Raw genomic sequence first — 27077 nt, forward strand, 5'->3', positions numbered from 1 at the left:
ATGAGAGTAAGACACTAAAACCGTAGGCTTTAAGGAGATAAAGGCCAGGGACAGAAATGCGAGAGACACATAAAAGTGAAGTGAGGGAAAGCAAGGAAAGAAGCTCAGGAGATACGCATGGAAGAAATAAGTGGGGAAGAGAAAGACATTTGCTGAGACAATAGACTCCCTTTGGTCTGTAACTCTAAGCCAAAGATAAATGAGATAGTAAGAGTGTGAATGCCCACCGGAGCATAAAAAAAAACGGCTTCGGGCTCTGACTTTACTACACGACCGCTGAATAAAGGAAGAGGGGAAGGCAATGCCTGCGCCAGTTAGTCCGGTGAGCAAACGTTGCACAAATAGGGCCTGAGTGCAACCGTGAGAATGCCAACCTGTTGCCTCGGATCCTTAATTTGCAGCCGAGGTATTGTGGGAGGAGTGTACGATGATGCATCATTTTTTAGGGACCCGTTACAGGGCATCCCTTTGGGCGCAGGGATAACCTGATAAGCAAATTTGTTTGTTTTTTTGTCGCTTTTTATTTGGGCATAACACAGAAGAACAACATCAACAATAGAAACAACCAATTATTTGCACACAAACAGTTGTACAACACAATCTATTACATAAGTATGTGCCCAAAGCCAAAGCTTTTAAGTGCCTACCACTATTCCAATTTTTTCTCGCAGAAAAGATGTATTTTAAATCCAGAAACAAGAAAACAAAATCCTAAAAACAAAAAAACCCCAAATATGTATTTAAGGCCCGCAATTTTACCACTAGCGCTAGACATAATACTCTAAAGTTAGTTGGTTGGTAGGATCTCTTCACCACCAATTCCTGTGGTGTGTCTTGGGCAAGTGCAGCCTGGTGGCACCCAATATATTGTGTAATCTTTGATCACTAAATGGCACTGTATTGTCTAATGCGAATGAAAACCAGTGCCAAAATGAGCACAGCGTAGCCACAAAATCCTAGGCAAACATGGCAGCGACTACAAGGTATGGATACCGCTATGTAAAAGAAATACGAATTTCCTGACCTATGAATATTTGGAATAAAATAACATTGGTATGAAAGTTTATGTAATTTATCCCATTACAGATGCTGCCCTACTTACAAACGAGACGATCGTTCGTAAGTTGAATTTGTTCGTAAGTTGCCTTAGTGCTATATTTTGTATGGAATGTATGTTTAAGGCTTGTATAAGTAACCTGTATTGTTTTGTACTAAAAAATAAACATTTCATGAAATAATATGCTTCATAAACATAGATAAAGTTATGTTTAACTTACTTTTGGAAGATGGGCTTCAAAAGGTCCTCCTCCCTGGTAAGAAGTGGCCGAAAAAAAAGCGATCCAAACATTTTCTCAACCACATCAAGCTTTCTTATTCCACTTTCGTTTCAAAAGAAATGGCTCGCCTCTTCTTTACACTTTGCATCAACCATATTGAATGGATACACGAGATATTAAACAATAAAAATGTCAAAGCGGTAGAGATACAGTACACGTAGTATGTTTATACACGAACTGGAAGGTAGAAGTTGGATTTCTTCTTTGGGGTGGATGCTGGGTGACCAAGTGGCCTCTTGATATTTTTCGACACCCCCAAAAAATGTTCCTATCTACTGTTTTTCGCAAGTCGAATGGCCGTAAGTTCTTTTTTACTGAATTAAGGTTTTTTGTACCACTAAGAGGCACTAAATTACATACTGTCCCTTCAAAGAAACTCTTGATGTATTAATTTTCGACGAGTATGATGTGGAGGGGGTAAACCAGTGTTGTCAGGCTGATGAAGGGTTGCATGGCACGGAAACTCACTTATTGTTGTGCTATGGGCTTAATGTTCAGTGTCAGGTTGGTAAGAGCGAAGGGGAATGAATGTTTGGTGAGTGTGAGTGTGTTCTTGACTCTAGCCACCTCCCATGAGGGAGATATGGCTCCAGTATATAGATATATTAACTATATTATCTATGGATAAATGGATAATAATAGAAAAATAAATAGGTGTCTGGGTAGCTCATGACTGCTGCAAGACATGATTTGAGCTACAATTGGAGAAATATGAATAAACTTAAGTCATACATTAACTTGTTTCTGTTTGATATTTTTATTTTGATGAATTTAAACGTGTTTATTAACATTAGAGATGTGTAATTACATAGCAAAAGCAATTTTAGAACAATGTTAGTCTGAAAACTCAGCAAAATAAGATAAGTCTGTAGATGCGCAAATTACAACATATCGTTGATCTTTTTTCGCTTCTTGCCTCACATTGCAGGTAGGTCAAAACTTCAGTTCAGAGAAGCTATGTCCCAATATAATCTTCCCTTCCAGAAAATCCATCTGTTTCCAATTAAAAAAACTACTCTCCAGGTGAAAGAAAATGGGCGTCGGTAGGTCACTGGTGCTACTGAATCGAGCTATTAGGATGAACAAGTCATCAGGCATCAGGGTACAATGTGGGGATCATTTTGCCGTGAACTGTTCTCTCCTGGCTTCTCCTTGAACAATGATGAGCCCAGAACTTGAGTACAAAACTTCATTATTGCGCCCAGGCTCGGGGCGGCTTCTTGGAAAATTCATCATTTTGAAAAAAATATGCAATGTTAAATGTGAAAGATCGGAAATTCCGTTCCTATGCAGTGGTTCAAAATCACTGCCTACTGTCTGTGGGTCTACCCCACCCCTGGATTCTTCAAATATACAAAAATAAGTTTGTCAAAATTAATGAGATTTTTGCTCATGATGATCATTTCTTTTTTTTAAAAGATCTTTAAAATATCATATAGGTGTTGCTGAACTGTCAGAGAAGCATTATCTTTATCACCAGACAATTATCATAGCTGAGAAAGGTGTGAAACTGCACTATTGCATTGCCCCTATTTAGTTTTCAGTAATGGAATCGTTTTGAATCATCTGCCCACTGAAAAAAATATATATTTTTGTGTTGCCAAGGAAACAGTTTGCTCTCCTAGTCAAAGCTCAAGGAAGGCTCTTATTATAACTACATATTGATAGCAGTTTAACCATTTAAACACTACTCTTGTCTTAATCCCGCCATTGTTGGATAGGTACCCAGTTACCAATGCATGCTATTGGTCAGATTAAGGGTTGTCTGATGAGACATTCATACGGATAATACCGCAATTAAGTCAGCATGTTAACGATGTCAGACTGCAGTTAAAATCTGCCAACTATCAAGGGAACTGTGAGACACAGTAGCGTCGTCCCACATTAGATTTTAAATGAGACGAACATAAAAAGGACATCATTGGAAAGATAAAACAAAAATCCACGCTAGATGAATTGTGGGACTGTGTGTATTTGTCTTGCATATCTGAAGTTCATTGGCTGGGTTGATCCAAAAACAGCAGGGTGTTTCATTTACATATGACAGAGTGGCTGCCCAAAATGAAGACACTGCCTCTATTTGAACTATTATTGCGCTAAAAGATTTTCCTCACTGATTTAAAAATAATGGCAAACTTTTACTTTGGTCTCATTGGCAAAATTTGGTCAACCAGGTCGTATTTGCAATTTTAAAGGTCTTGTTGAGATTATCATCCTTGTAGCCTTATGGTTATTTCAGAAGTATTGTTTATTTGAAGCGACCCAGAATCTTGTAAGTGTCACGAGGATTACCAGAACAGAGCAGGAGACCCCAGAGCGTTCGTACAATACTTTTATTTGGGGAAGCACAAGGGTTAGCGGGAAACTTCGGACGACGTAGCCAATCGTAGCGTGGGACGGAAGCAGGTTGAGTTTACCGGGACTGAAGAGATGATCGTAGCTTGGGACGGAAGCAGGTCGGATCGGAGGCAGGCAGAGAGAATCAGGTAAACAAGGCACAGGTAATCGGGAGCGTCATACGGGGTACAGATGTACAGAATTACAGGATTAATCCTCCGACCCCCATGTCTCGGTGTAGAATGCTTAAATAGGGAACATAACCCAATCAGAAGGCACATTCCAGCGCGCCAGATGATTGCCCCAGGTGGCTCCACTTGGGTAATCATGACAGTAAGCAAATATTGGAAATGCTGTGAATGCCCTTTGTTTTGTTTGAAGACATAAACAAGGCTGTTTTGAATGACAATCCTTAACCTTTACTTTGATCTTATTCGAAACGACAGTCTACATCTAAATGAATGCTGCTTCTTCTGGTGAAGACTTTAAAGAGACTGTTTTGACTATCCTTAATGCTAACGGAAGTAAAATTGGCACGATTTACTAAAAACCCAGGTTCTGGCGTGTATTAGGCCAAAGGCCTTGTAGTTTAGAGGTTAGTGCACTGGTCTATTAAACCAGAGGTCATGAGTTCAATTGTCATCAAGACCTTGTGACAGTTGAGTAATTTCCACTGTTTTAGAGATACAGTTCATGTGAATTCTCCCAAGAATATTGTTATGAAGAAATTACAAATTATTTTAAGCATTGCTTGTTTTGTTGAAGAGGCGATTTTGAATAACACTTCTTAACACTTACTTTGGTCCCATTGGAAATGTTTTAGTCCTCCATGTTATATTTGCATTTTTAAAAGTCTAGTTGAGGTTATGTACAGGCTTCACAGCTCAGTGGTTTAAGCGCTGGTCTTGTAAACCAGTGGTTGTGAGTTCTATGTTTCTAAAGGCTTTTCTACAGCCAAAGGTTTCTGAACAATTTCTAAGTACAGTATATATGAATTCATTCAGGATCTTTTCAGACGAAACCATACATTTTGTGAATGCTGCTTTTTTCTGGTTAAAATGTTAAACCTGCTAAAGCTGTTTTGAATGACAATCCTTACCACTTACTTTGGTCTCATTGGCTACTTTAGTTAACCAGGTTATATTTCCATTTTTCAACATCTCACATAAGTGGGTGTCAGGCCTTGTAGCTCAGTGGTTGGACAACTGGCCTTGTAGACCAGCGGTTCAATACTCACTAAAGCCTTACTACAGCCAAATGATACCTAATAATTAGAAAGAACTGTTTACATGGATTGATCCAAGTTGTTGTCAGAAGAAACCAGAAGTGCAGTGAACCTTGCTTGCTCTGGCCAAGACATTAAAGAGGCTGTTTTGAATAACATTCCTCAAATGTTATTTTGGTCTCATTGGAAACCGAAATTAACTAGGTTATATGCATTTAAAAGTTCTTGTTTGAATGGTTATCTGGCTTTGTATGTCAGTGGTTAGAGCACTGATCTATTAAATCACAGACCATGATTTCAATCTGAATTAAGGCCTTGAACAGCCAAATGATTTCTTATATTACAGCTTATTTAAACTGACCCAGAATCTTGTAAGAAGAAATTGAAAATGCTGTGGACGCTGTTTGAATTCCAATCCTTAACTCTTACTTAGATCTCATTGACAAGATTTTAGCTTGTCAACCAACCAATTTATATTACATTTTTTAAAAGTCTCCCTGAGTTTACTAAAAGGCATTGTAGCTCAGTGGTTAGCGCACTAGTCTAGTGAACCAGCGTTTGTGAGAGCAGTTGTAACAAAGGCTTCCCCCTAATAGCATAGGTTCTTGGAAAACATAATTAACAGTTGTCTGACTTTTTTTAAAAGGTTAATTCTTTTGCAGATGTTGTAGCTCTGTGTTAAGAGCACTGATCAGATAAACCAGGGATTGTGAGTTCAACTCTCACTAAGGCTTTGCTACAGCTAAATGATTTCAACAATTTAGGAGTTCAATGCACATGAAATGAACCAGGATCTTGTCAGAAGAATTTCAAAATTATGTGGAATGCTGCTTGATCTGGTCAAAACATACATATGGCTATTTCATTCATATGTCTCATTGGTAATTTTTTTGTCGACCAGGTTATATATGCATTTTCAAAGGTCTTGTTAAGTTCGTTGTCAATCCTTATAGCTCAGTGGTTAGAGCACTGTAAACCAGGGGTTGTGAGTTTGATTCTCACCAAGGCCTTGCTACAACTGACCGTTTCTTAACAAACTGGTCAGGTTATATGAATTGATCCAGCAGAAATTAGAAATGCTGTGACCGCTTGCTTGTTCTGGTCAAGACATAAACAAGGCTCTTTTGAATGACAATCATTAACTTACTTACTTTGGTGTCATCGGTTACATTTTAGTGAACCAGGTTGTACGGACATTTTAAAGGTCTTATTTAAGTGGGTAACGTGGCCTTCTAGCTCAGTGGTTGGAGCACTTGTCTAGTAAACCAGGGGTAGTGATTTCAATTCTCACCAAGGCCTTACAATAATTCTTAGTAATTCAGGGTTATAATTAACTGGCTGTTAACTGGTTAAAAACACCTCAGGGACAAGCTACCTTCTCAAAATCAACTTTCAACTTCTGTAGTAGCAGCTGAGTTATTAACATGCACAAGCACAGTTCTACGGTCATGGATTCAAATGCAACTAACAGCCTCCAACATTTCAAAACATGCATGTCAGGTTAATGTGCCTGTGCAAATTCTTCCTAAGTATAAATGAGCAGGATAGTTGTATGTCTCTGTGTGTGCTTCAAGTGGTTGGCAAACAGTTCAAGGAGTCCTCTGCCAACTGCCCGAAGATACCTGGGATGGGCTCCAACACCCCCGTCTTCTTATGAGGTTTAGATTAGGTATGGATAGGTGTAGGACACTGGCTAAACATGTCAGTTTCATCATAGGGTGCCTCAAGTTGTTCCACAATTACAGTACTAAACCTACGGAACTTTAAATGAATGAATTAAACTTTATTTTCAACATGTTTAAAAAACAAAAACAATGTTACGTACACGTCCGAGAGGGTATAGGAAGAAGCATATTCTTGTTTAATCCTAACACCAGACTTCCGTAACGTTTTACAGCTAAATCTCTTGTCTATCGACATGTAATAAACCCCTCGTGATTGGTTCTGTGGATGCTCTGTCACTTTATCATCATCATCATATCATCACCATCACTTCTTTCACCGTCTTCATTATCATCATTGCTTTCTCCATACATTTTCAGCATTATGATTAATAATAATAATTTCCTTTGTATTGTCATTCTTTGTAACAATGTACACAGAACGAAATGTCGATACACCTGACCCGTTGTAGCGAGCCGATGCAGCCGCAGCCAACAGAGGGCGCCGCCATATTACCAATGTTATAAGTCTTAGGTATGACTCGGCCGAGGCGCGAACCAGCGACCTCCCAGTCTCAAAGCGGGCGCCTTACCATCTAGGCTACTGAGCTGGTAGAGTATAAGTATAAGAGTATTTATTATAATACCGATAATTCTCATGGGTGCTCATGTTGAGAACTGACAACTCCAAACTCCACACAGGAGGATTTGATCCCATGACCTCAGAACTGTGCTGCGGACGTGCTAACCACTCATCTACCGTGCTGACTTACAATAATAATAATAGTAATAATAAGTTATGATAATGGTAATTACAATATGATTATTAATTATAACAATTTTAATTATTTGCTTGAACCATCCATTTGCTATATCATTCAAACGCCATTTTTTCCCTCTCTGTACTTTGACAATATGTTTTTTTTGTATCTGGATTCAAACAGGGGAACATTTGGACATTGTTTGAGCTCATCCTTGGATTTTTTCCAAAGTTTTACTCCACATACAGACACACACATACTTTTCCTGGTGGTTCTAACCAGATGGATCTTAAAGTTACTACATTCCCTCAAGTTTCAGTATAACTTCTACTACTGTCTATTGTAATTCCTGAAAAAATAATTTCTAATACAGTGTCTATGGCAACCCTCTATTTTCGCCGCCTGGTCTAGATTTCCCTTGTGATTACCGAAGAATATCACTTTAGTTTTATTTGAATTTAAAGATAGTTTATTTAATTCCATCCACGTTTTTCGATCAGTTGAATTACTATAAATATTTGTTGCTAGTTTTATGTGATTAACAATGGAATAGAAAATGTTAGTGCCATCTGCAAATATGACAAATTGTAATCGTTTTGAAACATTAAATATATTGTTGATATACAAATTGAATAACTTTGGACCCAGGGTGCAACCCTGTGGTCCTCCACAAGAGATTTTCAAGTATCCAGAGGTCAACTCTCCCATTTTCACATATTGTAGCCTTCCAGTTAAATCTATCCCAAAGCCACTCCCCCGATGCCATATCATTCCGTTTTTTTGAATAGTATACTTGAATAATGGTATCAAATGCTTTATTAGATTTTATAAATATCCCATCTCTTTTTTATGCTATAGATAATTTATTTTACAGCATAAATAATTAATATTTGTGAATTAATTTATGCTTATCAATCATTTTGTCTAGTCTATTATAAAGTTTCTCTCATATTTTAGAGAACTGAGGGAGCAGATATACCATTCTGTTGTTTGTGAAGATGTGTTTGTTTCCATTTTTGTATATTAGTTTAACTTTTGCTATTTTTATTTTATACTTCCCTGTTAGAAATTATAAACCACAAAACAATAAATGGGGCAGCACGGCGGCGCAGTGGTTTGCGCGTGGTTTGTAAGGTCTTGGGAACCTCCTGTGTGGGTTCAAATCCAGCTACCGGACTTCCTGTGCGGAGTTTGTATGTTCTCCCCGTGCTTGCGTGGGTTTCCTGCGGGTACTCCGGTTTCCTCCCACATTCCAAAGACATGCATTTCAGGTGGATTGGCTGGTCCAAATTGTCCCTAGGTGTGAATGAGCGAGCGAGTTGTCTGTCCCTGTGCGCCCTGCAATTGGCTGGCAACCAGTTGAGGGTGTCCCCTGCCCACTGCCCGATGATTGCTGGGATGGGCTCCAGCACCCCCGCGACCCTACTGAGGATAAGCGGTGCAGCTAATGAGATGAGATGACATAATAATAAATAATGTTAATAAGATAATACAACGGTTTTGCTTATTGTTTGAACTAATAGTGTTCTATTTAAATGAATGAAGTATTTTTACACCACTAAGACTTCGCTATCTACCACACACCAGGGCTTCAAGTCATTTTTGCTTTGAGGTCCCTCCAGCAACTACTATTCATTTCCGTAATTTTCACCTTTGAACGTGTAGTCCTTAAATGAAAAGCTGTTCCCGTCGTCCAAATGAATTGTGAACGAAACATTTAACAGAATTAATCTCTTAGTGCCGCAGGTAATTATCCGGCTAATGATTTATTACAAGGATTACTCCAAACTACTTTTGTAAAATATGAGTCTATAGGACCTTGACCTTTCAAATGATGTAAAATGACAGGATATCCAAGTCTAAATTATTTTAATTGTACCTCCCTATGAGGTTAATGTACAAACATGGCTGCTGCAGGGTCCGCTACAGGCATTTTTGTGCAAAGGGAACATTTGGTTATTCACAGAGTAGTATAGTTGCTCAATTTGGAACTCTGTGCTTATATTTGTGGTTTTGTATCTTATTTCGTTATTAACCGTGAATGATGATGATTGCTATGTGCGCATATTGTTTCTTGCAGTGTTCAGTAATGCTGAAAAATGATGTTTGAATTTGAATGAATTTGTAAACAGAAAATATACATAAAGTTATTTCTGTGCAATGAATATATTTTTTGTTTCAATTGGATTTCCATTCTACTGTAATTTTCCTGCATATCCCCTCATCCTGCACTATTTTATTATTCAGTAAGATGCCAGTTTTTGTGACAGTGTGGTAAAATATGTCCAACTGCTGCAGTGTAGCCAAGATTAAGAGCGCATAGGAGTCAAGAATGGCAGCCTAGGGCAGAGCCTAGATTCTGATAATCACTGTTGTATTTATGGCCTATTGTTGTCTTCTTCAAAAGACACACAAGCCACACACACATTCTTGAAAGGAGGCATCCTTCAATGGGATCAATAATGCCAGACAATGACTACTGCGCTCAAGGTTACAGAATTCTAACAATGGTGTTAATGATAGAAATCTTCTGGAATGTGATCTTCCAGGAAACAAGTGACAAATCTTTTATATTAGACAGTGGCGTCACCAGACATCAGTCGCAGGGGGGGAAATATCAAATGCAATGAGGGAGGGCTTCAGGTCAAATCAAGTCACATTTATTTGTAGAGGCCTTAATCTCAAGATGTCTCAAAAGACTGCACAGGTTTACAATTACACCATCCCTTGATCTTAAACCAACATGCGGGCAAGGAAAAACTCAAAACCTCTGCATAAGGAAAACCTTGACAAGGGGCCTCACAAGTGGTAATCTCCCTTCCAAGATGAACAGGGTGCAATAGATTTAGCATTGGGTAACATGACACAAAACATACTGAACATCAATAAATAAAACACTAGGTAAGATGTTGAAAATTGTCCGGAAAGTGTACCACAGCAACGATGCCTCAAGCCTGTAAAAGAGTCCAAAAAGTCCATAACAGCAAAGACACAGCTTCCCTTCTCTATACAGGGGAAATATCTTCCATAAATGGCTCTTAATATGCTACTAAAACAATTTTTTTGTCATAGGATTAGCACTGTCTGAGCAGATTTTCAATGAAAGAATCAAGGCCCTGCAGACTGTTGAATTCACAACACCTGGTTTGAGGGACCAGTGCTCTAATCTCTGAGCTAGAAGGCATGATGTCTGTGACAACTACACTAAAAACAATCAGAATAACCTGATTTAAAATTCCACCAGACCAAAGCACCTGTTTGGAATGACCATTCAAAGGAGCCTGGTTCAAGTCTTAAGTACCAAACAAACCACTGTGATGAATATCCCAATTTTTCTAATGATTAAAAAAACCAAAGGGGGGGAGGGATTTTGTAAGGTTTATTGTTCTATATTCTTTATCAATTATCCATTATCGGTCAAATCATAATACGCTACAAAGCCAAGGGGCCGAGACACTTGCTCTCAGCCAAGAGGCCGAGTCAAGGTCCTAGCCACAGAGTCATGCAGCGATCAATGCGAATACACCGTTCCCGGAGGTACTGCAATACCGGGCCGATGCGTAGAGTGTATAGAGCAAGATCTTATTCCATCTCCGGATTGCAAAAATCAAACTTACAGCATTGCTGTAGAGTCAAAATTTATAGAAATGATCCCTAAGATGGTACACAAATCCAGAATTACAAGGTCTTGGCCTGACCGACACATGCCACAACAGTTGGAAGGGAGTCAAGTTAACAGATTGTGGCTGGGTGCATCAAGGCCATGGTGAGGATTTTACTTACAACCCTTAATATACAAGACAGTGCAGCACTCTTAGCACTGAGCTAAAAAGCCAGTGCCTATCAGAAAACAGATCTAAAAATGTAAACGTGACCTGATATAATGAGTTGAGGAAAACCTAAGGGATCAAGAGGAAGACAATACAGTAAGACATTCATAGCGAATAAAAGGGTTACCAAATAACTGTCTAATTTCGGGTCCCTGTAATCATACCTTTGATTAAAGTCTTGTAGGTTGCTTTGGGCTATTAAACTTAATACTTCTGGTTATAAGAAGAGAGCTTTGACCACTGAGCCACAAAGTCTGTAATATATGCAAACTATAGTTTTAAAATAGAAATAACATGATTTAACCCATGATCCCAAAGAAAAAAATCTAACGAACCTGATTGTACTACCTAGAACAGGGGTGGCCAACCATTCAGCGACTAAGAGCCAATTTTTCGTCTGTGTTACTACAAAGAGCCACATCATAGTTGTTAACGGGGGCGAGTTGATTATTTTTTTCTTTGTTACTAAAAATGCCACATTATACACATAAACATCTTTTAATCATGTACGCACGCATACACAAATCTCTACTCGACTAGATCTAATGAAAATAACCACACCAACATGATAATATCAATAATTTTCAACAGTTAACATTGTGAGCACTGTTCCAGATCCATTATCGACTTGAGGTCTGAGAGCTTGGGATAGTCCTCGTCCTTCTCTTCCATGAACAGTTTCACTGGATCCAAAAGCTCAAAGAAGCGAGATAGTACCTGGCTTTTTGACAGCCACCTCACAGTGCAGTGCAGCGGCAGGTCACCTGGAAGTCCTTGGTCCAGTTCAGCGATGATATTCCTGAATATCCTCCGGTTAAGCGCATGTGTGCAGATGAAGTTGACGATTTCCATCACAGGTTTCATGACGTTGTCAAATTTGAGTGATTTAGACACGAGTTGCTCCCTGTGGATGATGCAGTGGAAATCCCAAAAGTCTGGAAATGTTTGATCAGCTTTGTACAGTCCCACAAGCCCGTTCATTGATCCGATGATGGCTGGCGCTCCATCCGTAGCTCTTGCAGTTAGTTTGTTTGCAGGTCAGTGTGCAACTGTTATTCAACAGCTGCATTAATATCGGATATTCTTCGTTCCATACTGTGGCGAGACAGTTGAACATCTGATTTGCTCTGTTTTAGTTTGTTGTCTACAGGAGACAAGATTTCAATAGCGTCAATGACGCATTTTTAATGAATTCTCTTTCGTTGTATAGCTTTTTAGCCCGTGCTATGTTCCAAGCTAACTGATACGAAGCAAGCGTTACGGTCTCAGAGTGTTTCATAATTTTTTTGAAAGAAATGCAACTGTTTTTCTGCTTTGGTTTTCGTAGTCAACAACTTTTTCTTACTGAGTTCAGTCCCTTTTGGAAATTCCTGTTCGATGTTAGGGTGGAGTGAGCTGAATTGACGCTGAAGATTTGAAGCTTTGAATGTGCTAATGCCGCGTTACGTATAAGGCAGATAGGCTTGCCATTACGTTCAATAAAATAATATAAACTATCCCATTCTGGCAAAAACGTCCTGTGTTCTTCTCATATTTTAGTTTGGCTGTGCCTTTTTACCTGCCATTTCAAGAGATAATTTCACATAAATTGACTACAATACATTTTGTGAAACAAATATTTTCTCGTCGCTCGTTTTACGTCACTAAAACAGACATTCATTGTCGGAGTGCCATCTAGCTGTAGGGAAGGCAAATTACAGTGCCGGCTAAACATTCTTGATGCATGTCATGTTACAGCTTCGAAAGAGCCGCATTAAACAAGTTTATAACAGCTCCTAAAGAGCCGCATGAAACTAGTTCAAGAGCCGCATGCGGCTCAAGAGCCGCGGGTTGGCCACCCCTGACCTAGAACGAAGCCCCTCAGATCAAAGCACGAGTTTGAAACTGTCGTTTTCAAAAATCAGCCAAAACACGGGACTTGTCTCACTGGCATTTGATGAGACTCACAAAGGCCCTGGAGAGAGTTGAACTCACGACCCCTGGTTTACGAAACCAGTACTCTAACCACTGAGCTACAAGGCCTATTAATGAAAATTAAATATTTTTAAAAAATCGAAAGAACCTGATTGTACTACCTAGAACGAAGCCCCTCAGATCAAAGCACGAGTTTGAAACTGTCGTTCAAAAATGTCTGGTTACAAGACTAAACGACCAAAGCAATCCACATTATGATTAATATCCCAACAATAAAACTAACAATAATAAACTGACCTGATATAAAAAAAATCTAAATAGTCATTCAAAAGGGACTGGCTCAAGACATAACAACCCAACAAACTACAGTAAGATTAATATCCAATATATGCCATTGACAGTGAAGCAAATCAGCTCTCATTTTCAAAAATCAGCCAAAACATGGAACGTGTCTCACTGACATTTGATGAGACGCACAAAGGCCCTGACGAGAGTTGAACTCACGACCCCTGGTTTACGAGACCAGTACTCTAACCACTGAGCTACAAGGCCTATTATTGAGAAAGAAATATTTTCAAAAAATCTAAATAACCTGATTGTACTACCTAGAACGAAGCCCCTCAGATCAAAGCACGAGTTTGAAATTGTCGTTCAAAAATGTCTGGTTACAAGACTAAACGACCAAAGCAATCCACATTATGATTAATATCCCAACAATAAAACTAACAATAATAAACTGACCTAATATATAAACAAATCTAAATAGTCATTTAAAAGGGACTGGCTCAAGACTTAACAACCCAACAAACTACAGTAAGATTAATATCAAATATATGCCATTGACAGTGAACCAAATCAGCTCTCATTTTCAAAAATCAGCCAAAACATGGGACTTGTCTCACTGGCATTTGATGAGACTCACAAAGGCCCTGGCGAGAGTTGAACTCACAACACCTGGTTTACGAGTCCAGTACTCTAACCACTGAGCTACAAGGCCTACTCATGAGAAATAAATATTTAAAAAAAAACGAAAGAACCTGATTGTACTACCTAGAACGAAGCCCCTCAGATCAAAGCACGAGTTTGAAACTGTCGTTCAAAAATGTCTGGTTACAAGACTAAACGACCAAAGCAATCCACATTATGATTAATATCCCAACAATAAAACTAACAATAATAAACTGACCTGATATAAAAAAAATCTAAATAGTCATTCAAAAGGGACTGGCTCAAGACGTAACAACCCAACAAACTACAGTAAGATTAATATCCAATATATGCCATTGACAGTGAACCAAATCAGCTCTCATTTTCAAAAATCAGCCAAAACACGGGACTTGTCTCACTGACATTTGATGAGACGCACAAAGGCCCTGGCGAGAGTTGAACTCACGACCCCTGGTTTACGAGACCAGCACTCTACCCACTGAGCTACAACGCCCATTAATGAAATGTAAGTATTTTTTAAAAATCTAAACAACCTGATTGTACTACCTAGAACGAAGCCCCTCAGATCAAAGCACGAGTTTGAAATTGTCGTTCAAAAATGTCTGGTTAGAAGACTAAACGACCAAAGCAATCCACATTATGATTAATATCCCAACAATAAAACTAACAATAATAAACTGACCTGATATAAAAAAAATCTAAATAGTCATTCAAAAGGGACTGGCTCAAGACGTAACAACCCAACAAACTACAGTAAGATTAATATCCAATATATGCCATTGACAGTGAACCAAATCAGCTCTCATTTTCAAAAATCAGCCAAAACATGGGACTTGTCTCACTGACATTTGATGAGACGCACAAAGGCCCTGACAAGAGTAGAACTCACGACCCCTGGTTTACAAGACCAGTACTCTAACCACTGAGCTACAAGGCCTATTAATGAGAAATAAATATTTTTAATAAATCGAAAGAACTTGATTGTACTACCTAGAACGAAGCCCCTCAGATCAAAGCACGAGTTTGAAATTGTCGTTCAAAAATGTCTGGTTACAAGACTAAACGACCAAAGCAATCCACATTATGATTAATATCCCAACAATAAAACTAACAATAATAAACTGACCTGATATAAAAAAAAATCTAAATAGTCATTCAAAAGGGACTGGCTCAAGACTTAACAACCCAACAAACTACAGTAAGATTAATATCCAATATATGCCATTGACAGTGAACCAAATCAGCTCTCATTTTCAAAAATCAGCCAAAACACGGGACTTGTCTCACTGGCATTTGATGAGACTCACAAAGGCCCTGGCGAGAGTTGAACTCACGACCCCTGGTTTATGAGACCAGTACTCTAACCACTGAGCTACAAGGCCTACTCTTGAGAAATAAATATTTTTAAAAAATCGAAAGAACCTGATTGTACTACCTAGAACGAAGCCCCTCAGATCAAAGCACGAGTTTGAAACTGTCGTTCAAAAATGTCTGGTTACAAGACTAAACGACCAAAGCAATCCACATTATGATTAATATCCCAACAATAAAACTAACAATAATAAACTGACCTGATATAAAAAAAATCTAAATAGTCATTTAAAAGGGACTGGCTCAAGACTTAACAACCCAACAAACTACAGTAAGATTAATATCAAATATATGCCATTGACAGTGAACCAAATCAGCTCTCATTTTCAAAAATCAGCCAAAACATGGGACTTGTCTCACTGGCATTTGATGAGACTCACAAAGGCCCTGGCGAGAGTTGAACTCACGACCCCTGGTTTACGAGTCCAGTACTCTAACCACTGAGCTACAAGGCCTACTCATGAGAAATAAATATTTTAAAAAAAACGAAAGAACCTGATTGTACTACCTAGAACGAAGCCCCTCAGATCAAAGCACGAGTTTGAAACTGTCGTTCAAAAATGTCTGGTTACAAGACTAAACGACCAAAGCAATCCACATTATGATTAATATCCCAACAATAAAACTAACAATAATAAACTGACCTGATATAAAAAAAATCTAAATAGTCATTCAAAAGGGACTGGCTCAAGACGTAACAACCCAACAAACTACAGTAAGATTAATATCCAATATATGCCATTGACAGTGAACCAAATCAGCTCTCATTTTCAAAAATCAGCCAAAACACGGGACTTGTCTCACTGACATTTGATGAGACGCACAAAGGCCCTGGCGAGAGTTGAACTCACGACCCCTGGTTTACGAGACCAGCACTCCACCCACTGAGCTACAACGCCCATTAATGAAATGTAAGTATTTTTAAAAAATCTAAACAACCTGATTGTACTACCTAGAACGAAGCCCCTCAGATCAAAGCACGAGTTTGAAATTGTCGTTCAAAAATGTCTGGTTAGAAGACTAAACGACCAAAGCAATCCACATTATGATTAATATCCCAACAATAAAACTAACAATAATAAACTGACCTGATATAAAAAAAATCTAAATAGTCATTCAAAAGGGACTGGCTCAAGACGTAACAACCCAACAAACTACAGTAAGATTAATATCCAATATATGCCATTGACAGTGAACCAAATCAGCTCTCATTTTCAAAAATCAGCCAAAACATGGGACTTGTCTCACTGACATTTGACGAGACGCACAAAGGCCCTGACAAGAGTAGAACTCACGACCCCTGGTTTACAAGACCAGTACTCTAACCACTGAGCTACAAGGCCTATTAATGAGAAATAAATATTTTTAATAAATCGAAAGAACCTGATTGTACTACCTAGAACGAAGCCCCTCAGATCAAAGCACGAGTTTGAAATTGTCGTTCAAAAATGTCTGGTTAGAAGACTAAACGACCAAAGCAATCCACATTATGATTAATATCCCAACAATAAAACTAACAATAATAAACTGACCTGATATAAAAAAAATCTAAATAGTCATTCAAAAGGGACTGGCTCAAGACGTAACAACCCAACAAACTACAGTAAGATTAATATCCAATATATGCCATTGACAGTGAACCAAATCAGCTCTCATTTTCAAAAATCAGCCAAAACATGGGACTTGTCTCACTGACATTTGACGAGACGCACAAAGGCCCTGACAAGAGTAGAACTCACGACCCCTGGTTTACAAGACCAGTACTCTAACCACTGAGCTACAAGGCCTATTAATGAGAAATAAATATTTTTAATAAATCGAAAGAACCTGATTGTACTACCTAGAACGAAGCCCCTCAGATCAAAGCACGAGTTTGAAATTGTCGTTCAAAAATGTCTGGTTACAAGACTAAACGACCAAAGCAATCCACATTATGATTAATATCCCAACAATAAAACTAACAATAATAAACTGACCTGATATAAAAAAAAATCTAAATAGTCATTCAAAAGGGACTGGCTCAAGACTTAACAACCCAACAAACTACAGTAAGATTAATATCCAATATATGCCATTGACAGTGAACCAAATCAGCTCTCATTTTCAAAAATCAGCCAAAACACGGGACTTGTCTCACTGGCATTTGATGAGACTCACAAAGGCCCTGGCGAGAGTTGAACTCACGACCCCTGGTTTACGAGACCAGTACTCTAACCACTGAGCTACAAGGCCTACTCTTGAGAAATAAATATTTTTAAAAAATCGAAAGAACCTGATTGTACTACCTAGAACGAAGCCCCTCAGATCAAAGCACGAGTTTGAAACTGTCGTTCAAAAATGTCTGGTTACAAGACTAAACGACCAAAGCAATCCACATTATGATTAATATCCCAACAATAAAACTAACAATAATAAACTGACCTGATATAAAAAAAAATCTAAATAGTCATTCAAAAGAGAATGGCTCAAGACTTAACAACCCAACAAACTACAGTAAGATTAATATCCAATATATGCCATTGACAGTGTACCAAATCAGCTCTCATTTTCAAAAATCAGCCAAAACACGGGACTTGTCTCACTGGCATTTGATTAGACTCACAAAGGCCCTGGCGAGAGTTGAACTCACGACCCCTGGTTTACGAAACCAGTACTCTAACCACTGAGCTACAAGGCCCATTAATGAAAATTAAATATTTTTAAAAAATCGAAAGAACCTGATTGTACTACCTAGAACGAAGCCCCTCAGATCAAAGCACGAGTTTGAAACTGTCGTTCAAAAATGTCTGGTTACAAGACTAAACGACCAAAGCAATCCACATTATGATTAATATCCCAACAATAAAACTAACAATAATAAACTGACCTGATATAAAAAAAAATCTAAATAGTCATTCAAAAGGGACTGGCTCAAGACTTAACAACCCAACAAACTACAGTAAGATTAATATCCAATATATGCCATTGACAGTGAACCAAATCATCTCTCATTTTCAAAAATCAGCCAAAACATGGGACTTGTCTCATTGGCATTTGATGAGACTCATAAAGGCCCTGGTGAGAGTTGAACTCACAACCCCTGGTTTACGAGACCAGTACTCTAACCACTGAGCTACAAGGCCTATTAATGAGAATTAAATATTTTTAAAAAATTGAAAGAACCTGATTGTACTACCTAGAACGAAGCCCCTTACCTGGCAGGGGAGATACCATGATCATGAAGGTGGTTCAGGTTCTAAGGTTGTCTAATCAGCTTTAACTTTGATGCCAGGTCCTTAGCTTGGCCTTTTGGCTTTGATGCTAGTTCCTTAGCTTGGCCTTTTAGCTTTGATTTTTGCATTCCGGAGATGGAATAAGAGCTTGCTCTGTCCACTCCACGCATCGGCCCGGTATTGCAGTACCTCCGGGAACGGTGCATTCGCAATGATCGCAACAAGGCTTTAGGGCTAGGACCTTAGCTTGGCCTTTTGGCTGAGAGTAAGTGTCCCGGCTCCTAGGCTTTGTAGCGTATTATGAACTGACCGATAACGAATAATGAATAATGAATAACGAAGATAGATAAATAACCCTTAAAAACCCCAAACCCCCCCCTCAGATCAAAGCACGAGTTTGAAATTGTCGTTCAAAAATGTCTGGTTACAAGACTAAACGACCAAAGCAATCCACATTATGATTAATATCCCAACAATAAAACTAACAATAATAAACTGACCTGATATAAAAAAAATCTAAATAGTCATTCAAAAGGGACTGGCTCAAGACTTAACAACCCAACAAACTACAGTAAGATTAATATACAAGACTAAACGACCAAAGCAATCCACATTATGATTAATATCCCAACAAGTTCTAAATAGTCATTCAAAAGGGAGAGATTAAAATCCAACATATTGGCAATGACAGTGAACTAAAGCATATATATATATATATATATATATATATATATATATATATATATATATATATATATATATATATATATATATATATATATATATATATATATATATATATATATATATATATATATATATATATATATATATATATATATATATATATATATATATATATATATATATATACAGGGATCAGAATGGAGATTTTCATTTTCAGCTGAAATAGCCAGCGTCCAGGAATAAACCAGGGCGGAACACCCGCCACCCCAGCGGAAATCCGCGGATCCGCGGAAAATTCTGATCCCTGTATATATATATATATATATATATATATATATACATACAAATTATTTTTATCTCTTTGTTTTTTATTTTGTCATTTATTGTACGGTCTGTATGTGTAGCTGTAGTGCCATGTCCAATTTCGTTGTTGCAAAGTGTTTGACTCATTTTGTAGCAATGACAATAAAGGTTTATTCTCATCTCATCTCATCTCATCTCATCATCCTTATCCTCAGTAGGGTCGCGGGGGTGCTGGAGCCCATCCCAGCAATCATCAGGCAGTGGGCAGGGGACACCCTGAACTGGTTGCCAGCCAATTGCAGGGCACACATGGACATACAACGCTCTCGCTCAATCACACCTAGGGACAATTTGTACCGGCCAATCCACCTGAAATGCATGTCTTTGGAATGTGGGAGGGAACCCACGCAAGCAGGGGGAGAACATACAAACTCCGCACAGTAAGGTAGCTGGATTTGAACCCACACAGGAGGTTCCCAAGACCTTAGAACTTTGCCGCACACGCGATAACCACTGCACCTTTATTCTATTCTATTCTATTCTATTCTATTCTATTCTATTTATATCCCATTAATTAATGTTGATAGTAGACTTACTGGTCAAAAAGAAAAGGTTTTGGGTGATTCTCCTCTAAATATCTTGTGCAGTTATTTTTGAACTAAAGCAATTTGCTTCGCATGGTAGTTTCACAGTAAGTTGGTATTGATAATAGCCCTGGTGTCATTTTTTCATATTCAAAAAGTTGAAAATCAAAGCTCCTTAAAACTGTATGAATTAGTAATTGCATACGGCCAAAGAATAGATCAAAAGCATCCGAGCCATCATGTTAATATGCTTCATAAATTAAGCCATGGTGTGTTTCATGTTTCTCTGATGACGAATGCCTGCAATGCCACCCCTGAAGGTCTCTGTGCTCTCATTTCTCCCTTTGGCACCCACAACTGTCTTGATCTCAATGTGAGGTGAATCCCCTCTCATGAAGGCACAGCTGGGTGGTTACCAAACAAAATGGAGGCGGTGTGGCTTTAGGACACATCCGGATTAGTTATTGCTATATTTGATATTATCGATATCGGGTGTAGCCCACGCCTGGGTGGGTAGCGCGTGGCCACACGGCGCAGAGGTCCATGGTTCTATTCCAGCCACCGCAGCCTCCTGGAGCAGGGTTTGCATGTTCTTCCCGTGCTTGCGTGAGTTCCCTATCACATACCAAAAACATGCATGTCAGTTTAATTGGCTGGTCCTAGTTGTCTAAGTGTGTGTACAAGAAATAACAATGAAACCTAGCAAGAGTAATGACATGTGTGCCTTTGTGTTTCTTGATCCTCACAAGCTTTGTTTCCATGGTTTTAATCCTTTGCTTCTCCCTTTAGTTTAACTGCAAGTCTCAAGTCTCAAGCTCTATAAAAAAAGATTATACTTCAAAAAAACATAAATGTGTGCCTTGCCAAAAATGTGGATGCACCTACCCTTCAGTCTCTGCCGGACGACAGATGCCTAAGGGTTGGCCTCCAACCATGGGCCACCTCCTTCAGGGTGCAGGGTGAGATCTTTAAATCCCCCGTGGACCCCCAAACACGGCCATATTCTTCAGCCTGCGTAGTATAGGAGTCAGAGTGCTCGCCTTAAGACCAAGAGGTCGAAAGGTTTGATTCCCAGTTCCTCCGAGGAATATGTCCTTGGGCAAGACACTGAACCCATAATGCTTTTGATAGACGGTCGGCGCTTTGCATTTGGTGTGTAAATGGGTAGGTGTGAAGTACGTTGTAAAGCGCTTTTCGAGGTGTTCAGTGACTTGAAAAGCGCTATATAAATGCAGACTATCAATATTTATGCTTCTTCTCACTCTTTTCTGAATATGTCTTTTGTTTTTGATGACTTCGTTTTATGGTTTACGTAGCTTCGTCATTTTTCTTTATTCATTTTTTTTCAAGTTGTCATTTTCCAAATTTTTTTGACAATGATCAGGAAGCCTTGCACTGCTTGTGATGCATTTTCAGAATAAATAAATGACAACAACCATCTCAAGTCAACAATATTGGTATTATTTTATCTTAAATATTGTGTTGGGTTGTTGGGCGGGGGAAAAGAAGGGAATATTACTTATAATACATTGAATGTTTTTACAGCACTTGGAGTTGCAATTTGTTGCTGTGAAAACAAATTTGGATTGGATTTTATCCCAAAATTCCCGGTATTGATCACTCCTACACAAGACAGAAATGGTAAAGGTCTGCAATGGTCTGCATCTATAGCGCTTTTCAAGTCAATGAAGACCTTTACAATTTGTTTCACACTTACCACACACACACACACACACACACACACAAACACACACACACACACACACACACACACACGCGCACACACACACACACACACACACACACCAATCAGGAGTCAGCCATGCAAGGCGCCTACCTGCTTATTGGGGGCATTAGGGATTCAGTGGCTTACCCAAGGACACTTCGACATATAACACACAGGAGACTGGAAGCGAACCAGCGACCTCTTGATCCCAAGATGAGCGCTTTACCTGAGCTAATGTCGCCCAGCTGAGCTTTGTATAAAATACTAACCTTTCCAGCTTCCACTTAGTATTTCCAACACTCCTACTTCATGCCAGAACAAGTTAGACCCTAAGCTTGGTCTGCTTTTATCATCCATTCTCAGCAGTTATTGAGCATCTGCTACTTCAAAGTTATTATTAATGAAGCCTTAATGAGTGGCGACATAAAGGAATTGTCATCTTTGTAGTCGACAGCACGCTTTCCGTTCCATCTGTGGCCATAAAAGGGAATCTAATTACTGGTTTGTAACAGTAAAAAGAATCATTCCGCACAACCTCATTATTTCACAGCAGGGAGATGATTCATAATAGGGAAATCAGATTTACCATTAATGTGTTAGAAACTGTAAACATATGTTGTTTTACACTTTTGCTGGAGCTTTTAAATGGTGTTCATGTATGATAATTGGTGTGCCTGCAATATTTGGCTATATGACCCACTTACAGCAAGACAAAGCATTTGTATCACGATCCATCCATCCGTATGAAAAGCTTTGGGCACCCTTGATCATTTTCAAGATTTAACTTTCTAAGTCATTGGTTCGTCGCACCAGCAATAACAAACACACACAATGATTGAAAAGTTAAATGACGTTTATTGGATTAGTAGTAAGTGTGCAATAATTACGATAATAATTAAAAGTAGGCAGGTGCATACATATGGCTATCGTTTTTGTATCATTGATTTGAGTGGCTTTAGCACTACTTGTTGGAACACAGAATTCGTTTGGTAAGCTATTTGACACTTGAACTACATACAGTACACACGTGAAGCAAATCGTGAGTGTATTTAAGGTGTCCAGTTGAGGCGCAGAAGCCCACATTCCAACATGATAACTTGACAAAGAAAGACAGTACACAGTTTTAAAAGTTTCGACAACATACTTTTACTTTTCTTTCCAAACAGCGCCTGCAACAATCTTTATTGAAAATGAAAACAGCACAATTTATTTTCTGTATTTAATGAAAAAATGCTAAAAAGGTGACTGGGAAAAACATGTATGACGTTGTTCTAGAGCACAAAACCATGCTTTTATTTTACATTCAGTTTTTTTTTAAATCAACAAATTCAGACAGTATGTCTGATTTCCATCAGACCAACTTTTGATGCCTCACTTTACACGACAGAATTGTATTCAGTTAGAGTACCAGCAGGTAGTCGAATTATGTATGTGATGGTCCAACCGGCATGTTTTTGGCATCTATGAATGACATTCTCTAATTTCTCTACCTAATGATATTCCTTTTTGAGAGCATTAACTGGTACACGGCATATTTCATTACTAGCAACTGTAAAATACAAGGTGTTTTAAAAGTGTTGGGCACATTTTGGCATTGCAAATCTCGGAACATTTTTTATGCCACCACACTGGAACCTCAGGGTTAAACACTTTCTGGAGACAATACTCCTGCAAACCAAGACAGATGGATTGGACGGTTTGGGCAGAATGATCAAAATCTTATGTCTTGGCCACCCAGATCTCACACCATGCAATATTGTTTTTTGGGGGGTTGTGAAATGATTGGTATATGTTCCCCCTGTTCAAAGAGGCGTGGATGAGCTGGCTAAAGACACAAATAACAAAAGCTGACGCAAACATTGACAAAGCAATGCTGGGACCCTTTTTGGAATTTTTGACCATCAGCTTGATGTGTGTCGTGTGACTAATGGTGCTCACAATGATTTTTTTTTTTTTTAAATTTTGATGACGAACTTTCTGTTTTTAGTCGTGTGTCTGCGTGTAGATGTGTTTCTATATCCTCAATAGTTTCAGAGAAATTCAATGTCAAAATGTGCCCAAGTCTTTCGGAACACACTGTATATGCAGTATATATTATTTTTAATGTCAAGGTTAAAACTTGAAATTGTAATAGGATGAAGAAAAGAACACACTGAGTCAGAGATTTAGGTTTATGATAGGCAATACAATTTTAGATCTGTATGAGGTAGTGTGTTTGCAAGAGTTTCAGTTTTTTGTGCGGTGTGTGTTAAGGGTGGTAATGGCTCTGGGGAAGAAACTGTCTCTGAGTCTGTTTGTTTTTGTTTTGTGTGACCTGTAGCGCTTGCCAGAAGGCAGCAGGTCAAAGAGGTGGTGGCCGGGGTGAGAAAAGTCCTTGACTTCTGCTGAGGTAGCGAGAGCAGGCAATGTCCTCCAGACTGGGTAGAGAGCAACCAACGATTCTCGAGGCTGTGTTGATGACCCTCCGAAGCGTTTTCCTGTCTGCTGCCGTGAGCCCCAACATGCCACACCGTAATGCAGTATGTTAGAATGCTCTCCACTGTGGCTTTGTAAAAGGACACCAGCTGCTGTTTCAGATGATTTTTCCTGAGCACTCTCAGGAAATGGAGTCGCTGCTGGGCCTTCCCTACCACCGCTCTGGTGTTTGCAGACCAGGAGAGGTCATCAGAGATGTGCACACCCAGCAATTTGAAAGAGTGGATTCTCTCTACACAGTCTTCTTTTTAAAACGAGTGGTGCTGGGTTCCTGCCTTTCCTCCTGAAGTCTAGTACGAGTTCTTTTGTTTTTGTGGTGTTCAGTATGAGGTGCTATTTTTGAACACTACGTTGTCAGTGACTCCATCTCATCCCTGTACGCCGCCTCGTCCCCTTCGTCGGCGTACTTAACAATTGTGTTTGTGAGGTGGGTCGGTGAGCAGTCGTAGGTGTAGAGGGTGAAAAGCAGGGGGCTCAGTACACAACCTTGGGGGGAGCCAGTGCTCAGTGTTAGGGTGGGAGAGACGTGGTTGCAGAGAGGATCCAATTGTAAGCTCTTCCCAGCACCAAAACGAAGGCCATCTTGATTAATAGTTAGCAGCCACCAAGAGGATACAATTGTTGCAAGAATACAAACAGCACCTGGATATAATCTTTGGCTTCGTTAAGCCACTTTTGAGGATAAAATCCTGCATTTACTTAATGTTGGTTGTAGATATCAGGACTAGCACTATACTTGATCACTGTATAGGGCGCATGTCTTAAAAACCGGGAGGAAAAGTAGCAGCTTCTAGTATTCTTTATACTATAAGGGTGGTGCTTGGAATATCTAGTTGCAAAATAAGTATCCACATAAAGCGTTCCAACAAAAAAATTGTCTGAAACGATAGTTTGAAAGCAAGTGCAAACCAAGGCCAAACAATTGTATAATACCGTTGGGCAAGAGAGGCAAGAAAGTATCAAAACAACCTCCACAGTAATTTGGAATTTTTGCAGAACATCATCATCTTTAATGTTGCTTGTAAAAAAGAAGAAGAAAAGTAATTTAAATAAATTCTTTATAGGCATTTTTTTAAAACTTTGCTTCCAAACAGAAATTGGATGCTTACACTGTCACTATTGTAAGTTCTATCTCAGGCCCAATTAACTTGATTTATAGATATTATTTCATACAAATTCAGATTTCTCTTCTTGTGTATTATATATACCTTTCTACTGCTAAAACAACTTAATAAAGCAGGGGTGTCAAACTTCGGGGGCTACACGATAGAACAAACATTATCTCGGGGGCCGGACTAGTAGATTAGAGAGAGAGAGTGAGAAGGGGGGAGAGGGAGAGGGAGAGAGAGAGAAGGGTAAAGTGTGATAGTGAGAGAGAGAGAGAGAGAGAGGGAGAGGGAGAGAAAGAGAGAGAGGAAAGGGAGAGGGTAAAGTGACAGAGAGAGAGAGAGGGAGAGGAGAGAGAGAGAGAGAGAGAGAGGAAAGGGAGAGGGGAAAGTGGCAGAGAGAGAGAGAGAGAGAGAGAGAGAGAGAGAGAGAGAGAGAGAGAGAGAGAGAGAGAGAGAGAGAGAGAGAGAGAGAGAGAGAGAGAGATTTTCCATCATCTTGCTGCTACCGTACCCCCAAAGAATAAACATTTTGTGAAAGGCTGGTCAAAACCGAGAAGAAAAATTGTGCTGTTTGGTCACTTTGAGTCTCCGTAGTTTGTATTTTCCTTGTGCTTCAAAGCACTCTTTTTCGGTTCCACTATGAAATGCAGTGACATCTCGTGGTCAAATAGTACACTACGTCTCTTTACAATGAGATTTTAGAGCATTATTTCCAACCAAAATTGTATCAAGGGAGGAAGACAACAACAAGCACAAAAAAATGTAAAAAATGAAGTTAAGTTTTGATATCTTCTTCGGAGGAAAAGAGACGCCGCAGGAAGCCGAGATGTTCATTATTACGACTTCCCAACAAGGCAGGTATAAGGTGAACTGCCCTGACCCTATTTTACACCTCCTGCATTTAAAATGTACAGTGACCGTAACTTGCAGTGCTTATAAACAAGCTGTCACGACCGGTACAAGCAGGGGACCCAAATGCGTAATGTTTCACACAATGCTCTATTAAGGTATCGGGGAAGTCAGGGCGAGAGGAAATCAACGGCAATCTGGTGCTCGCTGGGCAAGAAGAGCGGGAAGCCCTCGCGAACGAAGCGTGGTCGGAGATCGAAACAAGTCGGGTAGCCGGGAGAAGCGGGAAGCCAGGGATAGGGATCGATACAGGAAACAGAATTGGGCAGGATATGGGTAGCCGGGACAGGAGAACGGAGCTTGGATCGGTGATTGATACAAGAAACAGAATCGGGATACGGGTAGCCGGGTCAGGAGAACGGACCTTGGATCGGGGATCGATACAGGATACGGGATCAAAACGGGAGCCAAAAATGCTTGCCTTGCATGCGCTGAGGTTCGCAGACGGACTGACCAGGAGTGAACGTGAATGACGTGCTTAAATAGGAGGGGGACTAATTAGGGAACAAGTAACAGCTGGGGCTGAAAGAGTGGGAGCAGGTGAAGATAATTGTCAGATCATTACACAAGCACTCTTATTTGCATTGCTTTGGCAAAACGTATCGCTCATTTTAAACTAACAATGTTCAAGAACCACCACTAGAAGTCCTGTAAAATGTAACTCAAGCATGTGCAATTGAAAAAGTCA

General features: G+C 39.3%; 10 non-coding genes and 2 pseudogenes across 10 annotated transcripts; 1 reads left to right on the top strand and 11 right to left on the bottom strand.

Moving 5' to 3' along the window:
- Positions 1-10836: 10836 nt before the first annotated feature.
- Positions 10837-10973, bottom strand: LOC148353968 (U2 spliceosomal RNA; annotated as a pseudogene).
- A 2127-nt stretch (positions 10974-13100) lies between these two features.
- Positions 13101-13173, bottom strand: trnat-cgu (transfer RNA threonine (anticodon CGU)). Its single transcript has one exon. It is a non-coding gene; the product is annotated as a tRNA-Thr (tRNA).
- Positions 13174-13544: 371 nt separating this feature from the next.
- Positions 13545-13617, bottom strand: trnat-cgu (transfer RNA threonine (anticodon CGU)). Its single transcript has one exon. It is a non-coding gene; the product is annotated as a tRNA-Thr (tRNA).
- Positions 13618-14433: 816 nt separating this feature from the next.
- On the bottom strand, positions 14434-14506 carry trnat-cgu (transfer RNA threonine (anticodon CGU)). The gene has a single exon. It is a non-coding gene; the product is annotated as a tRNA-Thr (tRNA).
- Positions 14507-14877: 371 nt separating this feature from the next.
- Positions 14878-14950, bottom strand: trnat-ugu (transfer RNA threonine (anticodon UGU)). The gene has a single exon. It is a non-coding gene; the product is annotated as a tRNA-Thr (tRNA).
- An 816-nt stretch (positions 14951-15766) lies between these two features.
- On the bottom strand, positions 15767-15839 carry trnat-cgu (transfer RNA threonine (anticodon CGU)). Its single transcript has one exon. It is a non-coding gene; the product is annotated as a tRNA-Thr (tRNA).
- Positions 15840-16654: 815 nt separating this feature from the next.
- On the bottom strand, positions 16655-16727 carry trnat-ugu (transfer RNA threonine (anticodon UGU)). Its single transcript has one exon. It is a non-coding gene; the product is annotated as a tRNA-Thr (tRNA).
- A 371-nt stretch (positions 16728-17098) lies between these two features.
- On the bottom strand, positions 17099-17171 carry trnat-ugu (transfer RNA threonine (anticodon UGU)). The gene has a single exon. It is a non-coding gene; the product is annotated as a tRNA-Thr (tRNA).
- A 372-nt stretch (positions 17172-17543) lies between these two features.
- Positions 17544-17616, bottom strand: trnat-cgu (transfer RNA threonine (anticodon CGU)). Its single transcript has one exon. It is a non-coding gene; the product is annotated as a tRNA-Thr (tRNA).
- A 372-nt stretch (positions 17617-17988) lies between these two features.
- Positions 17989-18061, bottom strand: trnat-cgu (transfer RNA threonine (anticodon CGU)). Its single transcript has one exon. It is a non-coding gene; the product is annotated as a tRNA-Thr (tRNA).
- Positions 18062-18433: 372 nt separating this feature from the next.
- On the bottom strand, positions 18434-18506 carry trnat-cgu (transfer RNA threonine (anticodon CGU)). Its single transcript has one exon. It is a non-coding gene; the product is annotated as a tRNA-Thr (tRNA).
- Positions 18507-18659: 153 nt separating this feature from the next.
- On the top strand, positions 18660-18807 carry LOC148353979 (U2 spliceosomal RNA; annotated as a pseudogene).
- Positions 18808-27077: the final 8270 nt, after the last annotated feature.

Source organism: Urocampus carinirostris, chromosome 13 (genome assembly GCF_059441175.1).
Source record: "Urocampus carinirostris isolate Australia breed hairy pipefish chromosome 13, RoL_Ucar_1.0, whole genome shotgun sequence".
NCBI lineage: Eukaryota > Metazoa > Chordata > Actinopteri > Syngnathiformes > Syngnathidae > Urocampus > Urocampus carinirostris.